Below are 18,888 nucleotides of genomic sequence, written 5' to 3' on the forward strand. Positions count from 1 at the left end.
TTGTGTGGACTAAAAGGGGCATCACCCTCAGACACTGAATACTCAACAAGTATTTGAACAACTTGAGTTAGGATTTCTTCTGAATTGTGCTGGATACAGCTTTGGCAACTTAACAGAGGCTCGAGAGTATGTTGCCTCATGATTGTCAAAGGAAAGTCTATTATTACACTCCACAATGGCTCTAAAACCTGGGAATGGGCTAGCCTATTTCTTACTATATTAAATAACTTCTATGTCTAATGGCAATAATTTTTCAAGGTTCTTGAGCCAAATTTTTATAGATTTTTAAATTACCTATTCTCCGTATATATACATCAGTTTATATCCACCACTTCCAGACTTTTTCTTCTAACTTTCAACGTGCTGCTTCTGATTTTTTGTGGCCTAAGACTATGGATAAATACATTTTTGAAATTTTGCATAAAATAAAAATAAGGTTTGAGTAAGCAATCTTAGAACTGTGTATAAATTCAAGATATATTTTTATATAATATTTGATAGATATTAAGCAATACATCTAACATTTAAGTAAATTTAAAAGTTAATTAAAACATTAACTATGACCTATCAAACTTATAAACGATTAAAACACTAGTAATATTAATACCTATTATCTGTTCTTCCCATATTTAATTTCTAACTTCCCTACTAGAACCAAAACTACTCTTAATTTTGTGCTTATCATTTGTTTGTTGTAGTTTTTTAAATAGTACTACTATATATTTAAGTGTTAAACAATATGTTGCTTAGCTTTCTTGGTTTTGAGCATTATGAATTATCAAAATTATGTTTTCCACTATGAATTGCGTTTCTCCCTCATTATATTTCTCACATTTATCCATGTTGTTTTATGTAGTTGCAATTTATTCTTCTCATTCTTTCATAATATACCACCGTGATTATTGCAAACTTTATTTAGCCACGTTCTAGTCAATGCATCATTTCTGTTTTTTTTCAATTCTATGAACAATACTGTTATGAACATTATGTCTTTCCTGGTATACATATGCAAAATTTCCTCTAAAATATTGTTCAAACATTTTACTGTGATTTATACCAAGATATAAATTTTAAACAACAGCTTGGTAGATATTTACAATAAGGAGTCTTTTAGTCTATGAATGTGGTATATCATTCCACTTATTTAAGCCTTTTAAATCTTTCTCTTTTTTTTTTCTTCTTCTAGAGACAGAGTCTTACTCTGCTGCTCAATCTGGAGTGCAGTGTTATGATCATAACTCACTGCATCCCCAAACTCCTGTGCTCAAGCTATCCTCCCACCTCAGCTTCTTGAGTAACTGGAACTACAGGCATATGCGAATATGCTTGGCTATTTTTTAAATTTTTATTTTTTAAACATATGGGGTCTTAACTTTGTTGCCCAGTTTGTAAATATCTTTTCATAAAGTTTTCTTCTTTGCATAGAAACCATTAGCCACATTGAATTTTTCTATTCCCTCTTGAGATTACAAGTAGAAAGCAGACCTTCTAGTTTATCCCTTAGTTCTTTTAACATTCTTTCATATTTCCCATTTTCTTTTATCTCTAAACTATGACATGAGTACTTGCTCCACATCTATCTTCCAATTCTTTTATAACCATTGGCTGCTTTCTTACCTACAAATTAATTGTAAATTGTAAATTGTTGTTCTAGAATTTCATTTATTCTTTTCCAGATAAGTTTTGGAATTGTAATAGTTTATTTTCGGTTGTTCACTTAAAAAAAACTTTCTTCTTTTTCTCTTGAATATATTACATGATTTTATATTTTCTATGATAATTATATTATCTGAAGTCTTTGAGAGGCCTAAAGTTGTTGCCTTTTTAGTTTCTGCTTACTCTACCTCATGTTATTGTGTTTTCTAGGTTGGTTGGTTGGTTGATTTGTTTTTGAGACGGAGTCTCGCTCAGCCGCCCAGGCTGGAGAGCGGTGGCACGATCTGGGCTCACTACAAGCTCCACCTCCCGGGCTCAGGCCCTTCTCCCGCCTCAGCTTCCCAAGTAGCTGGGACTACAGGCGCCCGCCACCACGCCGGGCTAATTTTTGATTTTGTATTTTTAGTAGTGATGGGGTTTCACTGTGTTAGCCAGGATGGTCTCTATCTCCTGATCTTGTGATCTGCCAGCCTCGGCCTCGCAAAGTGCGGGGATTACAGGCATAAGCCACCGCGCCCAGCTAGGTCTGTTTTTATGATTAAAATATATTAGCTATACTTGGTTGAAGTTAGCTTGTAAAAAACTGGGTATGACTCAGTGATGTTAACCTCCAAAGAGAATTTTATTTGTTCCTGCCGGATCCAAGAACCTGCTATTAATCTGAAGCTACTTTAACCTCCTCAGTGTTTCAATCTTAATCCAGTGATATTAGGTCTAGCTCTTCCACTGGTATTCCCAAGGCCTTGGCTCTAATTGCATCATCACTAGTGGCATTAGTTCCCAGGGCAGTTATGTACCATTCACAGCTGCTTTCTCTCATTAAAGTTCATCGTTTTGTTGTGGTGGTGGCGGTGGTGCTTTGGTCTTAATTTTTAGTCTTTGGAGATTTTCCTTATTTGACCTTGACCTCAATGTCTTTCAAAGTATGTTTTATCCAGATTGTAGTCATATTGTAGCCAAAAGACCTTTCAAAGTAGCTAGCTTAACTCCCTTATTTCCAGAAACCAAAGGCCCCATGCATGATATCAACTTTACGGCTCCTTGACATCTACTGAGTGAATGACAAAATTCATTAGCAAACTAAAGAACATAATCAGCTTATGTGTGAATGTGTTGGGGAGTCTGCTTATAAATTTATGTTTGACTTTTACAAATAACTGTACATGTTACTTTGGATAAATGAAATTGATGAATCTCTTTGGGGACTATGCAAATATTAAAAAAGAAGAGCCTGAAGGTTTTATCTGCTGGATATAATGTTGTGGGAATGTTAATAAGAGTTAGATTATAACTTCTGTTAATAAGATATCTCTGGTGCTATAAAAAGAGGTTTTTGCTTCGTTGATAGTACGGTGAATTAAAAAACATTAAGTAAATGCTTTTCCTCTAGTGTCCACATTAAGAGGAGAAGGCAAGTTCTTGTTGGAAAAGTACTAATAGGACTTCATTCTTCTAATTAGATTTACTTTTTTTCTTTTCCTTTTGACAGCTGCCTGGGAAATATATAAAATGTAGTGAGCTGAATGGCATTGGGGATTTAATAGTGTCTGAGAAAAAATTCAACTATCTGTGCATTGTTTTAAGCCAAAGAAATACAATAAATTATCCAATTAACCTTACAATCCTGTGGGTCTTTAAGTGTTATATTGTACATATTATCTTTCAAAGGACTATTCCACTGTCTTCATGGTTTTGCTTTATCATTTTGGTAAGTACTTTCAAGTTTGTGTATGCATCAGGATGGCTGAACAGGTTTCTTAATACATCCCATGAGGTGGTAACAGAGAAACTCCAGGGTTGAGGTGGAGACAAGTGATACTACCTTTATGGTACAGTGTTATCATATTACTCCAACTACTTGCCACAGCAATGGCTGGAGTACAGGAAGGTTCTGAGGATGTGAGGAAGAGGTGTATAAGATACAACTGTGCCTAGGATGCTCATTTTGAACGATCAGTTAGGACTTTCTACAGTTTGCGTACTCCTTAGTCTCTTGTACATCACATAGTAACTACTCCTTAGATTCCTTTTCCTGTGCTTTTTGCAAGTTAGGGATTATTCACTTCATTAAGGTGTAATCTAGTACACTGGAATTGTCTTTTCCATAAATCATAAAAACAACAGTTCTATAGTGTCCTTTTTATGAAAATTCTTAAATATCACTTAGATTTTATGGTAAACATAAATATCACAATTACTCCTTTGTGTTTAATTACAGAAAAGCAGAAAAATATTATTTTATGCCTCTGACATGCAATGCAGGAAATTTGAATTCAGAATATAAATCAAGCAGCTGAGAGAAAAATCCATGATTAATTTAATACTTTATTGAAAAAGGCACTAAAGAATGGTCACAAATGTAGTGGTGTATTATAGATAAACTAATTGTTCATGTAACTGCAAATTTTTTTAAAGGCAATGTCTTTAGTTCTGCTCATAAAAAAAAAAGAAAACAGCTTGAGCCCACAACTTCTAATCACACATTCAAATGTATTCGAACTATAGATGTTAATCACTCAATTCATCTTTCCAAGTGTGATGAAGATGAGTTTAGGGTGAAGTTGAGTGTATGAGTTTTTAAAGATAACAGATTATTGAAAATCTGGGCATCTAGCTGGCTTTTGTTTTTTATGTTTGGAAATAAGAATGGGTCAGAGCACATAAGAAAAATGTTAAAATCAAACTGAAATCTGAGAAGAGACAGTCTCTCAGAGAGCCAGCAAGCCTGAATGGGATAGAAGAGAAAACATGAATTAATTAATTAAAAGGAGGAATTGAAAGACTGCTGTGAAACAGCGTTACTGAGGAGGACCAGTTTCAGAGAACATAAGGTAGGAAGATGATTTAAAAAGCAATGACTATGGACCAATCAGACGAGAACAATCAGAGATGAAAAAAATAATTTCTGAAAATGTATCGGGTAGCTTATGAAGCTAAGATCATGAGATGTCACCTAGGTCAGAGCCTGAGTGTCTCTAAAACTTCTCTCACATAAGTCTCTATAACCTCTCAGGTAGGTATATGCACTAAAGACATGCAAGTACAGTTGAGAGGGCAAATTAGTTTTCTTCAATGCTGTCCTAATATGTTCAGACACATATTTCATAGCAATTCTCATACCCATGTGAGAATGTGTTCATTACAACAATGTTTATGGTGGTCAGGTGTTACAGACAATTTGGGTGACATCACCAGAAAATGTGAGTAAACGTAAGTAAATGTATACCATGATAAATCTTTCAGTGATTCAAAACAGTGAATTAGATGTATTTATGGCAAAATGGATATATAAATAAATATATATAATATTTATATATATTATATATATCCTTCCTGATATTGATCAATCTACCTAAAGTTATAACAATTTCATCAATCTTTTTTAAAAATCTGCATTTATTTGCTTTTTCTTTAGTTTTCTCTCTTTTTAAATTAACTTTTGCTCTTACATTTATTATTTACTTTCTTCTACTTGCTTTGAGATTTTCTTCTCTATCCAGTTTATTATATTAGAAGCTAATATCACTATTTGAGACTTTTCTTGTATTATAAGTATTTAATGCTACAAATTTCTTTCAGAACATTGTTTTAGCTGTATTCCACAAACTTTGATATACCATTAGCATCTTTATTTAGTTCAAAATGTTGTCTAATTTGCCTTTGCTTTCTTTGAAACATGGGCTACATAGAAATGTGTTGTTTACTTTGTAATTACTTGAGAATTTCCCATACATATTGCTGTTTTTTATATATATATTTGATATATAAATATATGTGATATATATAAAATATATATGTTAATATATAGTTTAGTTCTATTATGGTCAGAAAATACGTGTTTTATAATTTCAATTCTTTTAAATTTATTGATTTTGCTCTGTGGCTGAAATTATAATTTCTCTTGTTAAATGTTTCATGTCCACTTGAAACTAATGTCCATTCTGTTAAGTTGAAAGTTCTTTAAATATCAATTAGTTGATTTTACTCCCTGGTAAAATTTCTTGTTTTGAATTATACTTTGTATCATATTTACATAGCCACTACAGTTTCCTTTTCATTATTATTTTAATGGTGTATCTTTTCCCATCCTTTTGCTTTTTCTGTATGTGTCTTTACATATATATTTTGTAAACAGCATGCAATTCGGTATGGCTTTGTTATCCAAACTGATAATCTTTGTCTTTTTATTGGAGTGTTTAAAACAATTACATTTAAAATAATCATGGATATGTTTGGGTTCAAATATTTCTTTTTACTTTTTTTTCAATTTGTAATATCTGTTCTTTGTTCTAATTTTCCTCTTTCCATGTCTTCTTGGATTATTTTTATTATTTCATGTTATCTCCACTAATTATTTATTAGTTACACTTATTTCTTCTCTTTTTGTTTTAGTGATTGTTATAGGGTTTTATATACATATGTCTCTGTCTTTCTCTCTGTGTGTGTGTATGTGTATTTAGCTTATAATGGTCTACCTTCAAATAATATTATACTACGTTACATGTAGTATAACAACATAGAATATACATTCATTTTCTCCCCATCTTGCTTTGTGCTATTTATGTCATTCATTTTACTTCTACATATATTATAACTCCCAAAATATATGTTATTATTTTGGTTTACACATTTGACTTTTCAAGAGATTTAAAATAAGGAAAAATATAGTTTACACATTTTCTTACATTGCTATACCTCTTTTTTTGTGTATTTATAAATGTATCTGTTATATTATTTCTGCTTAAATAACTGCTTTTAATGTTTATTTTAAACTTTTGGTTTGGCTATTTTTCTTTCAGTACTATATATTACCTCATTTTCTTTGGACTGCATACTTTTAAATGATATATCTAATATAATTGTTACCTCTGTTCCTTTATATAAGGTGTGTTTCTAGCTTGTCCAACCTTTATTACTTTTTACTCATCTTTGGTTTTCAGTAGGTTGACTATGATATGTCTATGTATGTTATTCTTTATATTTATGCAGTTTTGAGTTCTCTGAATTTATTAGAGCTGTAGTTTACTTAGTCTTTCATTAATTTGGTAAAGTTCTCACCCATTATCTTTTCAAATGCTTCTACAACTCTATTCTCTTTGTCTCTCTCATCTAAGGCTGGGAGTCCAATTACACATATATTAGATCATTTATTAATGGTCTTGGATATTTTATTTTTTCACTATATTTCATTCTCTCTCTCTCTACACACACACAGTCACACACACATTATATTTTGGAAAACTTTAATCAAAATGTATTCTAATTCACTGTTAACTTTCTGTAATGCCTTTAGTCTGCATATAAGCATGTAAAAAAATTTTTCAACTTTGATATCATGTTTTCTTAATCTTTCATTTCACAGGATTTCCTTTATAGTTTCTATCTTACTGCTAAAATTCTTCATCTGTTCCACACTGTTCTTATTTTCCATAGATTAATGAACATATTCATTATAATTATTTAAAAGTCCTAGTCAAATAGTTTCAAAATATGTTTCATTTCTGAGTCTGGTTCTGTTGACTGCTTTCTCCCTTGATGATGAGTTCTTTTTTTCATGCTTATTCATGTCTCCTGTGATTTTTAAAATTAGATTTAGGTATTGTATGCAAAAGAACAACAGAGACTAAAGTAAACAGCATTAACTCCTGGGAATTGGTATGCCTCTGCTTCTATCAGGTTGTCTGAGGGATTGAGACTTCTATTAGTCTATTTAACTCTGAGTCTCAGAGAATGTGGAGAGAGCCTATTCTCAGTATTTTTGTCTTTTCCTCCACAGCAACAAAACTGCCTTTCATAGTTAAGAAGTCTTGTCCAGGCGGTCTTGAACATAAGCAGTTTTTTTCACTTCTCTTCCAGTAGCAACAGCATCGTGCTTTGTATTTGTGTAGGAGCCTTGAAACAACAGAGAATTTATCCTTTCTCCAGCAGCAGCCAACCTTTGCTTGGGATAAAAAGAAGAAAGATTTTCTCTAAAAGACAGACAGGTTTTATTTTATATTTTCTCCAGAGGCAGCTTACCTATTTCTGGAATCTAAGCTGAAAGTTTTCTTGCCCCTTACCTAGAGGAAGACAGTTTTTGCTTTATATGAGAGAAGAGTTAATTGTGGGTTTCATACCTGTTCTATAGAAGCAACTTACCTCAATGTTTCATCATTAACGGAGACTTTCTCAGGTGGCCTTTTTTGATTCTACTCTTTCTCATGGACACCTGGTGGAGGCTCATGAGAAAGATCTGGCAAGTGGGTGAAGACTACTTTTGTATTTAGAACTCTCAAGAATATTAACCTGTCCCACTAGCCCACACTCTCTGTTTATATGTTTGTTAACATTGAAGATTTTTTCTTCTTATTCACTTCAATGAGTGTCATCTCTGTTTGATGTGCTTTGCCAGGGCACAATACTTAGCGCGGCCGGTCCTTTCTTTCCTTAGAGGAATTTGTTACCCTTTGAAAATCAAAGTACCTCATTGCCTTGGGATTTCAACTCATTGAAGAATTGAAAAGCAAGCAAACAAGCAAGCAAACAAACGAAACCCCAATAACTCTGGTTCTGTATATTTTCTTTGTTTTACTTATTGTTGGGTGGGATCAACGTTCTCTTATGGCTTTCTATATTCTTAACAGAAGTAAAACTCTGATTGGTCTTTAAGAATAAATCTTAGTGAAAAAAATGAGAACTATAATGACATATATAATACCATTTAAGTAAATTAAAATATCTTCACATTATACAATTTGCATTTTCTAAAAGAATTTCAAATAAAATTAAATACATTATAATTGTTGCCTGAGGAAGAAGCAAAGGAAAGTGATATATATTAATATAAATGAATGAATTAAAGATAAATGAATAAAGCAAGAAAGGAAACTTTCATTAAACAAAGTTGATTATGTGCAATAGACAGTATGATAAACTCTGTCCTTTGTACCTGAAATCCAAAAGGTATTGATAAACAAACAACCAAACACAAAAGATTGGATATATGACATTATCTTTTTCCACTTGTATTGCAATACTGTGCATATATATCATCTTTGTTCCATCAGTATGCTGTTTATAAAACTTTTTTTACTTTAATAATAAATGTATTATGAAATATAAAATTTGACTCATTGCATTACTGTAAATATTTTAGTGGTTTTTTTGTGAGTATATGTAGCTAATTGGAGGATGAAATACAATGTTTTAAGCAAGTGTGATTAACATAATAAAGCACATGAATTACTATATTTTTGTGAAAAGAATAAAACAAAATACTATGAACATACATCATGGAGGAAATATTTTATTTGTTAATACCATGTTTACTTCTTTAATGGAAATAATTTTAGTTCTGTGTATCCATTTGAAATAAAGACAATACGCAAAGTGATTTATCTAGGCTATGAACGATTTGTGGTACCTTGGGTCAGATATTATGCCAATTATGAGCCTCAGTGTTTTTCATCAGACTCATGAGGTAATTAGATTTTAAGGTCACTTCCAAATCTCATAATAAAGAATAGCCTACAATAGATAGCAAGTTTTGGAAAATGTTTGGATAAGATACCGGAGAGTACAGCCTAAGACAGGACACCTTGATAAAAGAAAATGAGAGAGAGCTTTGTAGGTTGAGATTTATCAAGGTAGTTAAAAAAATAAAAACTAACTAGTAGAATAGTAAAAGTAGGAGCAACTTTCACTGATTGTAAGTAGCATCATGTAGTAAGCTTTGAGTAATATTGAATAAGATCTTAATTCAATTCCACTCTCTTGTGCCTACACATACATCTCTGTATGAGTCTTGTTGGCTGTGCAGATTTAGAAAATTGATAGTTCTACCTCAAAACTACTATGAGTATTCTAAATAGGATTTAGATTCCTCTCTAATTTAGCTTGGTTTTTCATCAAAAGCAGAGACTGTAAAGGATTTGTACATAGGTGGTTTATTTAGAAAGCAATGGAACCTCAATTTAGAGAGCTAAATGAGTTTCCAGCAAGAGTGGACAGCAAAGGAAAAAGAGTCCACCCAAACATACATTATCGGATTGCCCAGTGGATGCATCAGTTGGAGATAGATCTCTTGAAGTCCTTCAGAGGAGTAAATAAAATGTTTCTCAAATTTTCCACAAAAGATCTCTAAGCAAAAAGCCCATGACACACCTATCTTGAAATGCAAGTAATATCTTATACCCTTGAGCTGTGTGTATATGCATGCCATACAGTCTCTCAACACTGCTCCACATCAGGACTTGGAAAAGCCCAGGAAGAAAGAAAAACTCATGCAGAGACTGTTTGAACCAAGGCACTGTCAATATACCTAAGTCCAGTCTTACCAGAATCTATTTACAGAACAAGGTGAGTCTGAGAGGATGATGTGGGGTGGTGTGGAAAAGGGTCTGATATACCTGAAGCTTTGGCATGGCAAGTAAGTGATTAAATTCCCTCCATCTGGGATTGGTAAGATGGTCTTTCAGTGTGATTCACAGAAGAATTTGCTTCTTATCTTCTGGCTAAACTTAAGACTGAGCTTAAATCTCAGACCATTGGCAGAGTATCTGCTTAATCTTTCAGTATACTCAAGGATCGGCACGGGGATGTTGGGATGGAACATTTTTCTATGTACGTTTAAGTTTCATGGAAAATAACACATATTTTACGTGTGATTCTTACATAAGGCAACGATTATTCTAAGTACTTTTTGAAGTAAGAAATAATATTTTTATTAATTTACACTTAAGAAATAATTTCTCCTGCTGTTTCTTGTGCTTTCTTCACTCTATTGGCAGAGGTTTTCTTGTGCCTTTGAAAAGCTTTCCAAGTGCTAGAGTTGCTTCATTCAAAGTTTGCTTTCTCAAAGTTCCAATAAACCTAAAACCATATTATTCTCATAGTAGAAAACTCAGTGTGCTAGTTTTCAATTAGAATACATATTTTTTAAATTTCTGGTTGCTTTGTTTCACCTTACTTAGCTTCACAACATAAAAATAAAGTAAAGAATTAGAAGTGTTTATTTTCTCTTCAATAAAGACATATCTTGAACAATAGTATTAGTTATCAAAAGTGACTTTCACCTCTAGATGAAAGATACATTGTTTAAAGAAAGGAAAAGTATGGAAATTTCCACAGAACTACTTTTCAAAATTACTGTTTTATTCAGTTTGATATATTTAGAAAAATGGGAAAAGAAGTCGTTTTGAAGTGGTAATAAGACATAATCTTTAACAAAAGAAAGTTCAGGGACAAACTACTAAGAAAAAAATAATAGCTTTGTCATCAGTAAGAGAGATGTCACTGGGTGACTATGAGAAGATTGCAGGTAAAGTGGAAATGCAAAAAGTTGAAGGAAGCCAGCTGAGGGGTTAGATTTAGATCATAAAATTCTGAGAAAAATAGATGAAGCTTGGTGAAATCTCAAATACATTTTTATTAGTAAAACAATTACAATCCCACCTTCTTACCAGGTATTAAAGGTACTTGAAACTTCTAATTCAAAAGATCAAAGAGAGTGGATGCAACGCATTCATATTGTTCTTTTAGTATAGTTTTATGCTTCTCATGGACTATAAACACTTTTACTTTCTTTCATAATTATTTGTGCTGCACAGTTTCCTCTCAGTGTGAAATCAAATACCATTTCCTTACTTTTTGGTAGACCTTTATAAAAAGATTACGCTATAAACCAATCAACAAAAGATGACATTTAAAATAGCCATCTACCTTTTGGCATTGTCTACTGTAAAATTTAAAAAAAAAAGATTGAAGCAGTGTTTGCCTCCCAACTGTCCTTGCCCAGTCACAGAGGACATGAAAAACCCAAATCAGAGGGCTAACAGTGCCACTGTTGAATTCCATGTCCTTTAACTTCTTACACAAGTAAGTGCTCAACATACCAATGACTTTTTCTAACCCAAATTATTGTAAAGTTGCTATTTTGTTAATCTGGAATGCATTTTCCTGTGGAAACAATATCATAAACAAAATGGTGTCCCAGATATACCTGTTGAAGTAGCTTTAGTATTCATTTAACAACTAGAATATTAATTGGGACAGTGCTGTTGCTGAGTCTTACATTGGCTTTGGGGAAAGGATGAGGAGAGATATACAATCAAGCAGAAAAAAGAAGAAGAGATAGTCTCCCTATTATAGGTTCAGGCTAAGTCATGGGAAGATGTCAAAATAAGGCATTTGAAATAAAGAGGAACATTCTCTCTTGGCTTTTCAGTTCAGAACTCATGCTCTAAGTCTCCCTTAGTTGGCATCTCAGATAGGTGTAAAGAGGGAAGGCATCTTATTCAGTCTTATTGGTTATGACTGATGCATCACTTTTTAATTCTGTCAAAAGGTTAAAAAGGAATATTAATCAAAAAATCTGTAACTACCATGCATGGCAGACCATATTAGCCTTTATCCCAAATCCATTTTACTTCTTATCTGGGCAATTTTTTTTTTTTACTTTCTTATCTGGACAAGAAGGAGTGATGAACTCCTCCTTCTTGAAGGCAAAGTTCACATCGCTTCACTTAGCAAAACATCACCATATTCTGAGCTCCCAAATCATTTGGCTATTCTTTGATGAAGCCAAGGTTCTTTATATTTAATAAAGCAGGAGTAGAAGGAAGACAGGTAAGGAGAGAAGGGAAAGGAGGAGAAAGACAATAAAGGCAGAGAAGGAGAGGAGAAGAAAAAGAAGAGCAAAAATGTTTTATGCTTTCTTTCTTTTATATTCACAAGGTATGACCCATATCCAATAATATTTGGTACTTTCAAATCTTATTTGGAATATTTGGTACTTCCTTGTAGTAAATTTTATTTTTTTAAAAAGTAATAGGACTTAATATTTAGAGAGTTAATTTTTGAAATTTAATATTAACCTAATGCATACTTTGATTAAATAAAATAAATTATTCCCTACAAGAAAGTCCCTTTGGGGAGTTTATTGTCTTTATATTTTGCATTCTATTTACATGTTTTCTTACAGAGTATCTGTGGCGTGATTTTTATTTTATGGAAGGAGTGGCTAAGAAATGGTCTGAACACAGGTCAGTTCAGAATTCCCACTACTCCACATTTATCCAAACAGCCAATTCATAACAAGTGTTATGAATGAGAGTTACATTTAGTGACATAGAAACACACTTCCAATTATAAAAGTCATTTCTTCCCTTCTTTCTTTCTTTTCTTTCTCTTTCCTCCTTCCTTCCTTCCTTATTTTCTTTCTTTCTCTTTCTTTCTTTTTCTTTCTCTTTCTTTCTTTCTTTGCTTTCTTTCTTCTCCTTCCTTCCTTCCCTCCCTCCCTCCTTTCTTTCTTTCTCTTTCTTTCTTTCTCTTTCTTTCTTTCTTTTTCTTTCTTTCTTTCTTTCTTTCTTTCTTTCTTTTCTTTCTTTCTTTCCTTCTTTCTTTCTTTCTTTCTTCTTTCTCCTCCTTCCTCCCTCCCTCCCTCTCTCTCTCTCTCTTTCTTTCTTCCTTTCACCACATTTTCACAGTAACATCAGCCCTATGTCAAACATGAGACAGGCTGGACCAAGGTCAGGTTCAGGAAAAGTAGACAGAGTACGCTATGAATTATCTGTGCTTCTTGAAGTTGTGTGTATGTGAAATGCATTAAAGTAAATATATGTTATTATTTGATTTAAATATTAAATGTACCATGTACATTATAGGGTTTACTTATTCTAGAAATTAAATTCTGGCTTACGTACTTCAGAAACAGCATTTCTTCAAGGAATTCCATCATACTTGTCCCAAATTCAAAAAAAATTTCCTTTTCACAGATTTTTGCAATTTTTTTACCCATTATCTCTCATAGTAGTATATGATTTTCTAGAGGGCAAAAGTATTTTTTATCGTCTTTGCACTTTGCTGTCGTTAGCAAGGATCTTAGTGTAAGACAGGTGTTCAATAAATATTGAATGATTGAGTAGAAATTGTCCAAATGTTCTGCTTTCTGTAGAATGTTTTCATCCTTTACTTTTTACATCACAAATCCTCTAATAGTTTCTATTATTAAATTATTAACTCAATTAAACATTAGCTCCCTTGGGGCCACAGAAAGGGCTTCTCCTCTATATCTACAAGGTCAGCAAGAACAATCACTTGTAAATTAGCTGTAATGGGATGTGATTGCTGATGTTTCTCTGTACTTATAAACCTCATTTCTTATTTTGCAGGCATGTTCCTAATGGATAATATGATGTAATTTTGCTGATTTTGTGATTTTGACACCTATAGTAATTGTTTCGAGGGAACTAAAAAAAAACCTCATAACAGATAATCTTTACAAAAAGCAAAGAATCATGTCTCTATCTATAGTCTGCTTTTTACAATAGATCTGTATAGTTGGAGCCTACATTTTATACCAAGTATTCATAACTCTAGATATACTTATTGCTCAATTAACACCTTCATCAAATATTTTTCTACTGCTTTCAAAAGTCTAAATTACAGATACACAATAGTTATTACATGGAGCTTGGTAGACTGAAAGTAAACTTCTTAAAATTATTTTTAGATTTACCTTATTCCCATCTTCTCATAAAATATATCACTCTGTCTAGATGAATGGGAAAAATGGATAACCACAGAAAAGAAGTTTTTGGTTGAGGATTCTAGCGATAAGAATATTGGTCTTCCAGCTTCTGTTGAACCCTCCAGGCTGGCAAAAGCCACTCTTTCCCCTTGCCAGACATGAGCAGCCTCATCCCAGCAGTCTTTACAAAAGCCCCATTTGAGGAACATAGCTCAGAAGATAGCATCTTTTCTACTCAAGATGCTCCCCAACCATTTTTAATGTCTCTAGGTGGATAAGCAGAGTCCACTTTCAGCATAAGCCATTCAGAAAAGTGAAGTCTGTGGTCTGGAGGAAATAGATCATACCTAGAAGAAATTTTAGGAGTTCACTAATATACACTAGCCCACCTGGACCTGGGGGAATATGTGTGGAAGGAATACTGGACTGTAGACTTATGCAGGATTTATCAAAGTGTAGTCTGGGGTCAGTAGCATTGCATCACCCAAACTTGCTAAAAATGCATTTTTTGGGCCCTATCTCAGACCTAATGAATCAGAAACTGTGGGGATGGCACTCAGCAATCTGTGTTGTAACAAGCCCCCCAGGTGCTTCTGATGCCTGCAACAATTGGAAAACCACTTCTCATATGCATCATGTCACATCATTTGTAGCTTCACTATGCCTTGTTACAGCTACTATTGTGGTCACCTGCTCTGCATTGGCTCCAACAAATGCAGCCTAACAGTACCATGCCTCATGCATGTGCCCTGAACCTCTTGCCTCCTGCCCTAGGGCTATCTTTGGATGCCAAAGGCACATAATGCTATGGGATTTAGTTTACTACCATATATATACAATGTGGAAGTATGAAAATTTTCCAATTTCCCCAGAGACAATCTTTGACACATGGGAGACACTGGGGAAAACATTTTTTATCACTTTTTCCCTCTGGATAGACTTTTGAAATGCAGTTTATATGTTTTCTTAGAGAATGCTTCTTTGAGATCAGGCAATTGCCACTAATTCAATAGCACATTTTTGTAGTATATGCTACTTTTTAAATACTCTTTCTCTCCGTTGGTCTCTCAGGTCAGCTCTCTGGGACTACATTTCCTAAAACAGTAGTAGCTCATAAGCCTTTGCCTCAAGCTCCAATTTCTGGGGAAATCAGGCTAAGAAAAAAGATGCCCAGTACGTGAGATTCATTGCAGTATCATTGTGGCAGTTCTGATGTGTACTTTCTACATAGAAAACAATATGCAAAATTCATATTTTTATAAAATGTTACAATAAAAATTATTACATTTAACTATTAAATAATAATGCAAATGCCTGAGAGCAAACTAAGAAATTTAATATATGCATTAAGTTTCTAATCATTATTTTTAGACAATTCTACTGGCTACTCAATGAGGTTTTATTGTACCATTTATTTATTTATTTATTTATTTAATTTTTATAGATTTTAGGGGCACACATGCATTTTTGTTACATGGATATATTGCGAGCAGTGAAGTCTGAGTTTTAGTGTAACCATCACCCAAATAATGTACATTGTACTCTTTAGGTATTTTTTCATCCCTTACCCCTCTCCCACTGTCTCGCCTTTTGTAGTCTCCAAAGTCTATTATTCCACTCTGTATGTCCACATGTATACATTGTTTAGCTCTTATTTATAAGCAAGAACAGGTGGTATTTAACTTTTTGTTTCTGAGTTATTTCACTTAAGATAATGGGCTTCGGTTCCATCCATGTTGCAACGAAGGATGTAATTTCATTATTTTGTATGGCTGAGTAGTATTCTATGGTATGTATATACCACAGTTTCTCTATCCAGTAATGTGTCAATGGACACTTAGGTCAATTTCACATCTTGGCTAATGTGGACAGTGCTCTAAAAAACATAGAAGTGCAGGGATCTTTTTGATATATTAAGCTCTTTTCCTTTGGGCAGATAACCAATAGTGGGATTGTTGGATTTAAGGATAGTTCAAATTTTACTTATTTGGGAAGTTTCTACACTGTTTTTCGTAAAGGTTGTAATAATTTACATTCATACCAACATTGTGTAAGCATTCCCTTTTCTCTGCATCCTCTCCAACATCTGCTATTTTTTGACTTTTTAATAAAAGCCATTCTGATTAGTGTGAGATGATATCTCAGTGTGGTTTTAATTTGCATTTCTCTGATGGTTAGTGATGTTGAGCATTTTTTCATGTCTGTTGGCTGCTTGTATGTCTTCTTTTAGAAAGTGTCTGTTAATTTCCTTTGCTCACTTCTTAATGGAGTTTTTTTTATTGTTTAAGTTACTTGTACATTTCTGATATTAGCCTTTTGTGGGATGCATAGTTTGCAAATTCTTTTTCCCACTCTGTAGGTTGTCTGTTTACAATGTTGAGTATTTATTTTGCTGTGCAGAAGAAGCTTTTCAGTTTAATTAAGTCCCATTTTTCTATTCTTGTTTTTGTGGCATTTGCTTTTGAGGTCTTAGTCATAAATTATTTGCCCAGGCCAATGTCCAGAAGGGTTTTTCTTAGGTTTTCTTCTAGAATTTTTATAGATTGAGGTCTTACATTTAAGTCCTGATATGGCTTGGCTGTGTCCCCACCCATGTCTCATCTTGAAATGTAGCTCCCATAATTCCCACGTGTCATGGGAGGGACCCAGTAGGAGGTAACTGAATCATGCGGGCAAGGTCTTTTCCTTGGTGTGGTGAATTTCTCAAATGGTAGTTGTAGTAGTGACATACTGGGCATGTGAGTAAATGCTCAGTCTCCTATAGAGACAGGGAGGTGGAGGCCTCAAGAAGCTTATCTCATTTCCATGCGCTGTGCTCTGGAGTCAGATTTTGTGTCGGGTTGTGCAGTTCAACCGCCCTGCCAGTAGGTGGCACTAGTAAGTAAGAACCGGCTATGGCAGAAACAGGTAAGTATAGGCTTAATCTTTATTTTCTAGGAGGAGCTTGCTGTTGCCTGAAGGGATGGAGTGGTCTGTGGAATGTCCGGTGCTGTGAGTTAACCTGCTCAGCCCTGGAGCAGGGGTCAAAGCTGGGCGGAGCTGGACAGCCAGTCTCGGCCTCAGGTACTCCAGTGACAAGCACCAGCACCGGTGCTGATGAGGGTAGCAGGGAAAACTGGTGAAATGTGCCGAGGTCTCTCCAGAGGTGGTAGGCGGTTGCGCCAGCTTCACATCCTGGATAAGCAGGAGCATTTCCCTATCATACTCCTGTCCCGGGTCTCCTGTGTCTCAGTTCAAACAGACACTGCCGTCTATCTTCAAGCTGCAATGAAGCTGAGAGCCACAGAAAACACCTGTACCATGGTTTCAGGGAGGAGTCTCTTCCCTCAACCCAAAACAGACAGCTTTGCTGGTCATCTGTTCTCCACTGCCAGGACGCTGCCACTCAGTGTGGAGAGAGGAAGAGGCTCTGCCTATGGTGCAAGAAGGTCGGACTCGGCAGGTAGGCACACCACCAATATCATTGTAGCTGTTCCTAATAGTCCTGGATTGGCTGTCCACAGGCATCCACGGCTTTCTCTGCAGCAGTGGGCAGTCAGGAAGGAGAAATCCTCCTCTCTACTACTGTGCCTGAGCACTGGGGCTGCCTGACCACTGGGGCTAAAAAACACTTCCCCCCAGAGCACTGAGCATGGTGTCCATTTCTCTGCTGGAAGGGGTGCTGTCACCCTCAGTAACCAAGCAGGAAACTCTTGGGCACAGGAGAGCATACGCTCTGGCTTCCTTTGTCCCAAGGGGCACTCCCTAGGCGCACTGCACTCTCCCTTCCCCTAGGGGCAACTTACCCTGAGGGTCAGACCACCGGGAATTCTGCAGCTACTTTGGGTACATCTGGCCCCATGTGTGGCTGCTGCAATCTGAGCAGGTGCTAGGGAATGTCTGCGGGGGATCTGGTGATGTGGAGACAAGAAGGCTGAGATTTTCTGGGCAGGACAGAGGACCACAATGATGCACACTCAATATGGCGCTTACCACTGCAGCTCAGGTCTGGGGAGAGGGTGAGCAACCTTATACAAGCTGGTAGCCTGGTGCAATGCCCTCAGTAAATTAACAAATCACCACCCACACCGGTCCTTGGGCTAGGGCCAGCAAATGAGCTCTCCTACAGTTCGGAAACCCAGTCTGCCACAGCTGTGAGTGGAACCCAAAACACCGTACCTACCCTTTCCACCAGACTCCAAGTTCCCTGGGGTTCAATCTCTGCCACACTCTTGCTTCCTTCTTTTTTCTGTGCCCTAGCTTCTTTCTGTGAGTTCTCCAATAGGTTCTGGCACTTTCTCCTTAATCTTCTATTCAATTTACGATTATTCATCTGTAACTTTGGTTCTTTCTTAGGAGAATTGGCATCTGACATCTGAACTCAGCCATCCTGACAAAGCAGAATTTTGATAAAACTAATAACACTATTTTCTCCCTTTACTCTGCATCTCAAGAGAATGAAGCAGAGTTATGACTTTTTCAACAGAATCATAAACTTCCATATGCCATTGAGGAATAAGGAGCATATTCCTTCAGCACCAGATTTACCTTTCTTCTTAGTGGCCTGATTTTGATGCTGCTTTTTTGGATTAAAAAAAAATCATTCACTTTGCAAATGGGATAATGAAAAGTATACACCTCAATTTCTTTTTGGGATTCAGTGGATCTTAAGAGAAATCAAGTTTCGATGTGATCAATGCCCCAGAATACAGAGGTGCACTTACGGAGACATGCCAATGCTCTTG

The 18,888-nt window shown here is 35.0% G+C and overlaps 1 long non-coding RNA gene across 1 annotated transcript in view; it reads left to right on the plus strand.

The window, feature by feature from the left end:
* Positions 1-18,888, plus strand: part of LOC103890704 (uncharacterized) — a 70,052-nt gene that overhangs the window by 22,484 nt on the left and 28,680 nt on the right. The window lies entirely within an intron of this gene.

The sequence above is a fragment of the Pongo abelii genome, chromosome 4 (assembly GCF_028885655.2).
Source record: "Pongo abelii isolate AG06213 chromosome 4, NHGRI_mPonAbe1-v2.0_pri, whole genome shotgun sequence".
Lineage (NCBI taxonomy): Eukaryota > Metazoa > Chordata > Mammalia > Primates > Hominidae > Pongo > Pongo abelii.